Below are 7,057 nucleotides of genomic sequence, written 5' to 3'. Positions count from 1 at the left end.
ATTTCATCTATAATCTATCTACCACTGTATTTTTGTATTCCATAGCATAAACATAAATAAGAGTTTGGTAAACATATTTTTCTGTGAGTTTAAAAAAATTTTAAATTTATTTTTCAACACAAACATAGTTTACAAGTCAATATAATTCTTATTACATCTTATTTGTTAAGCAGAATATAACTTTTGTTACCTCTATAACTTCACTGATATGAATACCATACTGAAGTTCCTGTTTCCGATGTTAAGGAAAAAGCAACATGGGATATACAGTGATGGAAATAAAACATGTATGTGAGAGTCAGTATGACTCAGCAAAAGCAATTAAGAAGCCACACAGGTGTAAAAGCTAATGTAATTAGCAAGTCCTAAATGCCAAGGACAGAAATGCAGAGTGGATAATTGAAAGCACCTGAGAATTGTTAAGTGGACAAGGTGAAATGATGAAATCATTAATTATGGGCTGAACTATGAAAACCAATCAGAATGGATGTACACGCCCACTGGGTGGAAACTGACAAGAGTGGGTGGTGTTTTACAATGACTATAATAATTGCTATGATTCCCAATGTATTTTGTGGATAGTTGTGGAGTATTGTATATAGTAGAATAAAGTAGATCTTTTATATAAGACTACTGAGTTGTCTGGTGTCTTGGGTGAAGATACAAGAGCCAGCAGGAACCTGGAGAAGTGTGAAGACTTCTGTGGAGCAAGAGTGAGAAGGCTTGGAGAGTTTGTCAGGGTCTTCAGCCTATTCTCTGAAACTCTGCTGCTTTAGAGCAAAGCTTTAACCACTGGCCAAAACTGGTCAGCGCCGGTGCGTAACAAGGTGGTGAGTTCGAGCCAGAGGTGAAGAGCTACAACTCCCATCATCCCTGACAGTATATGCTCTGCTTCTGTATACAAATCAAATCAAAGAGAGTGTGTTTGTCTTCCCACAATTTTGCAACCTTTTTCCTTTTTTTCATCATATTGTTGAAATGAATAATTATTTATATATGCTGATAAAGTATCTAATATACCTAACTCGTGTAGCTTTGTTACTCATTCCTCTGTTGCTGGGACTGAATCAGATTTCCAATATTTTGCATAGATTAGGCGGGTAGCAGTTATCATATATAACAAAACATTTAACTCATCTTGAACCAGGTTATCTTCTATTATATCGGTTATATTTAGTAAAAAGAGTGGGATATTTTTCTTTAAAATTTGTGTAATATTTTTATAAATCATTTTCCAGAATTTTTTTGCTTTGCTGCATTGCCACCGCATGTGGTATAGAGTCCCTTCTTTCTTCCTACATTTCCGAGAGTTTTTGTTACAGTTTCCCCCTATTTTTGCTATCTTTGAAGGTGTCATATACCATCTGAAAAAAAATCTTAAAATAATTTTCTTTTAAATTACTGCATCTTGTAAACTTTAAATTCTTTTTCCAGGCATTTTCCCAGCTTGCAAGGAGAATTTCTTTTCCAATATTTTGTGCTCACTTAACCATGTTTGTCTTGACCGTTTCCTCATATAATTCCCATTCCAAAAGATATTTGTAAATTTTAAAAATCAATTGTCTCCCCTTATTATTTTATCAAATTCAATTATATCTCTTTCTATACCTTGTTCTCGCATATCTTTTCTAAGTTTAGTATCTTGGCCAAGGTCTGATTATGAAAATATCAGTCAATAAATTTACATATTCTATATCTGGCAGCATTTAGAACCAGCATTGCTAAAATCATTGCAATTGCATCTTGCAATGTAAATTGAATTATATTGTATCTTGAAGTTATCGTAAATAGCTATTTCTGCTACACGACTTGACTGCTCTTCGTCTTATGTATTTTGGGAAGATTATATGAATAGGAATGTATGAGTAAGGTTAGCATCAGCAAAAACTAAATGTACCTTGGTCTCTTCAAATAGAATGGGATTTCTTTTTATAGAACTCATTGATTCACTCTGATGTAAAGGAAGGTTTTGCTCTATAAACTCTGCTTCTAAATTTAATTTTTCACAGTGAGTTTAGTCTTAATGGTCTCTTTCCCATTAAGCAATTAGAACAACCAACAATAAAAACCCAGCTCTATATGCATTGCTTATGATGGAGAACATCAGCCTTCCAGTTTAAATTATATAGAAATCAGTAGGACATGACATTAAAATGACAAGCACACGCAGAGACTACTGCCAGTTTCGTCACTATGACAACAGTCCCCAAATCTCTCAGATTACATTTATCAAAGGTTTAAGCTTAAGGTACATTATGAGATTTTCCTACCTGCTGTGAGTGGTATTTTTCCTACTGGTTTAGGAATGTTTATGCTTTATGAAATTTTGTTTTTCTGCTATCTGATCCTCTTATGCCTCTTCTTCCTTCTTCACATACAATGCAGAAATACCAACAGTCTGGATTATAATGCTCCCCCCACAAAACAATAATAAGGTAAGACTGTAGAGATACACTTTACTTCATAAGTAGGTGCATCCTTTAAAAGTTAATAGTGTCTATTTCCATCAAATGTTACATATGGCATTCTTCCATATATGTGAGGCTGGACATTGATAAGAACTGAAAAATGAGGAATCTTTCAATGGACATTTGGTGGAGATGACTATGGGATATGCTGATAAAAAACATAAGACAATGTGAAAAAGCTGGCCAGTAATAATAAGGGTCCCTTTGCTGGAAAGTGCTTTCCCCTTATAGTATATGTTAATGTTGACTTGGAAAACTCCTCACCTCCTTCACAGCATCAGGGTTTATGGAAAGATGTTATGTATAATATTTAGACATGATAATCATTTAATTAAAAACAAAAAAACAAAAACAAGAACACATGGCATTCTTAATGGAATGAGTGAATACCTTATACCCCAATACTGTGTATGGTTTAGACTGAGCTTGGAAATTACAGCTCCCAGGAACTACCAATCAGCATGGCCCATGGCTGGGATGCTATTGAGTGTGATCCCATGAAACATCAGGTCTCTGTTTGAGGGGAAAAACAATTAGGGTGCATTCATCCTCCTTTAACCTCTTCTGGGATTCTTCACCAGCTACATTTTCATCATCTGGATTCACCCCCCATCCCTTCCCTTCCCATTGGTAAGGATCATCATCATCACCACCACCACCATCATCTTGCTCCTCCTGCAGCAAGTCAAGTGCCTATGTGCATACCACAAACAGGATGCTGTCCCAGTCCCAGCTTCCAAAAAAACCCTTTCTTTTCCAAACTCTGGTGTAGACATATCATTGCAGTGGAAGCCTTTGGGCTTTTTTTCTTCACTGTTAACAGCCAAAGCAGCTCTCAGTGGAGAATTATGAAATAAATGAGTTGAAAGGTGATAGAATTAAGATGACTGAAAAGGAGAATTTGGGGAAAGTACATGCTCTACACACATAGACATACAATGGCCAGAATCCCAAAGCCAGCTAGGAGCTTTAGACACCCCTCCCCCCAAAAAAGGAACCTTCTAACCTCTACTATGGAGGCCAAGAAGCTTGCTTTGCGCCTACCTCTGTTTTGGCAAACATGCCTTTTTTGCCAGGCTGTTTAAGCCATTTTAACTTTTGGTAGTGTTTACTATGCAATTATTTTTATGCTGTTTTATCCTGTGTTAATTATTTCATTGTCATTGACTTTTGAACTTCTTGATTTCTTGATGGAAGCTGCCCTGGACCTCTTTTATTTTTAAAGCTCCTCAACAACTGAGGCTCTTCTCCATTTGATCCTTCTGGGAAAGTCTCAAAGGAGTGTATGTATGGTAGAATCTTTTCTGGGATGACAAAGTGTCTCTGGAATGATCTCCCTAAGGATATCAGTACAGTCATGCTTTCAGCGCCGGGGATGATACATATTTTCTCTGTCTTCTACTGAACTGTATTGTGGATCAGAACTCAAACTTGCAGCAGTGAATTCAAAAATAGAAGCACAGTTAATATAATTCATAATTACAAACTATAATTACAAACTTTACAAGTTGATAGGAGATAAAGTAGAACAGAGCTGCTCGTTGGACTAAATCAGAATGGTACTGTAGCTGTGCCAAGTACAAATCTTCTGCTTGACAGAAAAGGTATTATCTTTACCATCTGAAGGCCAGCTGGAACATGCTTGCAAGACAAAGCTATCTCCACTGGGGGAACAATGAATTAAATCCAAATGCTACATTGTCCTTCTTCCAATATAACATCCAGTCTGTTTCTTGTTGGGGTTTTTGTACTGGCTAGATTACTTAATTCAATTTCTCCTCTACCCAAAAAGGTGATGATACAAATGCTGTCAAAGATAACAGCACTAGTCATTTGTTTGGCACTGCACATGTTCCTAATTGAATGCTTGAAGTGATAAACAGTGAAGCAGAAAGGTGTTCACTAACCATTACCACCAATGAATAGCAGCACCACATATTTTTCCTGGGGGACATTTCTTGGAGGCTGTCAAAGCATGGGGTGCCTCACATAGAAATGTGGTTGGGGGACTGCTGTGGGAGTAGCCACCAGAATGTATTACAAATCGATGAAATCTTCTGTTGCCCTACCTATATGGAGCAATTCTGTCCATTGATCAGCTGTGGTTAACTGGATGTAATGCAGTCACTGGCCCAAGTAGCAGTTGGCAGGTTTCAAAAGCAGATCAATGCTTGGCAAAAAGGCTGTAAGAATCCTTCCTCTGTTGGCTCTACTCAGCATCTGTGTCCATGTTTTGCTTTCTACTGAATCAGGCACAGTGACATATCAGATGCATGCATGCAGACGATATACAGTCTGTTAGATGATATATGTAGGGATTCTTGTGTGCCAACACATTTTTGTTTTTGTAATTCTCAGGCTATCAGGACATGAAAGTAACAAATCATTTTTGTATTCAGATTGCCCTTATGGCACTGGTGGCTATAATGTTTTTTTTACTTTAAAAGTCCAGATCCATGGGACAGTGTGACCACAAGCAAAATAATAAACAAACAAACAACCCAACACTTTGTGAAAAGATTCAAGGCCTAGATCAATCTAAAAATGCCACAAATTCAGTTTTGAAGGTTAGCCAAATGGTGAAAAGCCTCTATATCTCTCCCCAGGCGACCAGAATAAGATTCTCCAGATAAACTGGCCCCCTTTATGCTAGCGGTCTAATGTTCCTTTTGCCAAGAAAGAGGCTGACTGGGAGGAAAATGAAGAATGGGCTCAAGGCCAGATGACTATTTCTTCAAGATTCTCCACTCTTTAGACTGGAGGAAGAGCCTGGAGGGGGAAGTCCAATCCAAGAGGGAAAAGGGTCTCACCTGAGACCCAGTTTTTGGCTTTATTCAGAAGTTAATATTCTTAACTAAGCAGAGCAACAGGGAAGGAGCTCATGGGGTCACATCCTCTAAACCTGCCTTATAACTCACTTGTGCCTGCCTCCTTAACTTCATCAAACGGTACAACATGTACATTTACAAGAACTTTCAATCCTGCACAACTTCAAGGGCTGCCTGGAATGTTTTCAGACCAAATCTTCCTCACACTAGCAATTAAAAGAAGTCATGTACCCCAGAATGGAGGGGAGAAGGGGTTCAAGCCCTGCAAAGATTAGGTTTGAGGAGCTGATCCCCACCTGAAATAATCAGACAAAATTGGACCACCAAGACCCCCATGTAGTTGAGCCCCCATCCCCAGAACTCCAGATCTGAAGTATATTAAACAACCACTATTTTGGGACATAGCCATGTTAGTTTTAAATATCAGCATGCAAAAGGATCTTCCAGCACCTCTGTAACTAACTGAGCAAAAGGCTCAGACCTGTAGACTTCCATCTGAGGAAGCAGACCCAAAATCTTAATCTACAGCGTCTTTTGCTCAGTTTGCCTTAAAGGTGCTACAAGATGCCTTTGCAATCACTATTTTTGCTGTTGCTTTCATGGTACTGATTGTCACCACATTTAGTCAAACAAAGATGATGATTGCTTCAATGTGACCTCATTGCATTTTCTTCTTAAAAAACTCTGCAGGTAGTCAAAATTAATAATGACCTGCCTGTCAATGTTCGGCTATCCCCACACCTTAAAAATAGTTCCAGGGGCACTGGAAGACACTGTGCCATTATTCCATCTTTCCCCTTTCCTAATAGAGTTTCTAACCAAAGACACAGAAACAGTGTGTGTGTGTGTGTGTGTGTGGAGAAATTAGAGGAGTGGAGGATGCCAATAGGGAAGCAATGATCATTTGTTCCAGTTCCCTAAACATGCAGATTTTTATTGTCTCAACCCCTTTATGAATCAAGAAATTGGCTCCCTTCTCATGCCAGATGCGAGAATCTTCACAAGGTTCATTTGCAAATGAACAAATAGGGCAGGTATGTCATTTGAAATCTGATGTTCTGGATGGTTTATTGTTTTATTGCTTCAGTACTAAATTGAACAGTTAAACAGCAGGGATTCAACTGAGTCTGTCTCTCGCAGGTAAGCAAGACCAGAAAAACCCACTATGATACCTGAAGCAAGTCACACTCTCACAGCCTCAGAGGAAGGTGATGGAAAACTTCCTATGAACAAATCTTGCTAAAAAAACGCAGAGATAAGTTTTGGACTACAGCTTCTATAATCCCCCACCCAACTATGGGAAATGGCAATGTTTCCAAGTTCTGACAGATAAGGATCAATACACCTGCATGAGTATTCACTACAAGTCAGTTGAAAGTCCATACCAACCAACAAAGCTAAATCCATGCATGAGACAGAACTGCACCCCTGTTGTTTAATTGATCAGTTTAGCACTGATGCAATAAAGCTATAAAACCATCCAGAACATAGAATTTCAAATGGAAATTCCTGTTCCAAATTGGAATGGGTGAGCTTTGCCCTATGTAAGTGATGAAACATTTTAATTATTTCACACTTTACATGCAGGAAGAACAGTAAATATATTCCCCACTCTTCAGGGATGAGAAGAATTATGACAGCAATTTATATCACTAGATCCCACCATTTGGAGCCATAGTAAAATTGTGAATCAGACAGGATAAGGATGGGATAATAATAATAATAATAATAATAATAATAATAATAATAATAATAATAATA

General features: G+C 37.9%; 1 protein-coding gene across 1 annotated transcript in view; it reads right to left on the bottom strand.

Moving 5' to 3' along the window:
- NRSN1 (neurensin 1) overlaps positions 1-7,057 on the bottom strand; it is a 19,072-nt gene that overhangs the window by 5,990 nt on the left and 6,025 nt on the right. The gene's annotated exons all lie outside the window — the stretch shown is intronic.

This window comes from Sceloporus undulatus, chromosome 4, assembly GCF_019175285.1.
Source record: "Sceloporus undulatus isolate JIND9_A2432 ecotype Alabama chromosome 4, SceUnd_v1.1, whole genome shotgun sequence".
NCBI lineage: Eukaryota > Metazoa > Chordata > Lepidosauria > Squamata > Phrynosomatidae > Sceloporus > Sceloporus undulatus.
This window is presented reverse-complemented; position numbering and strand designations above follow the sequence as displayed.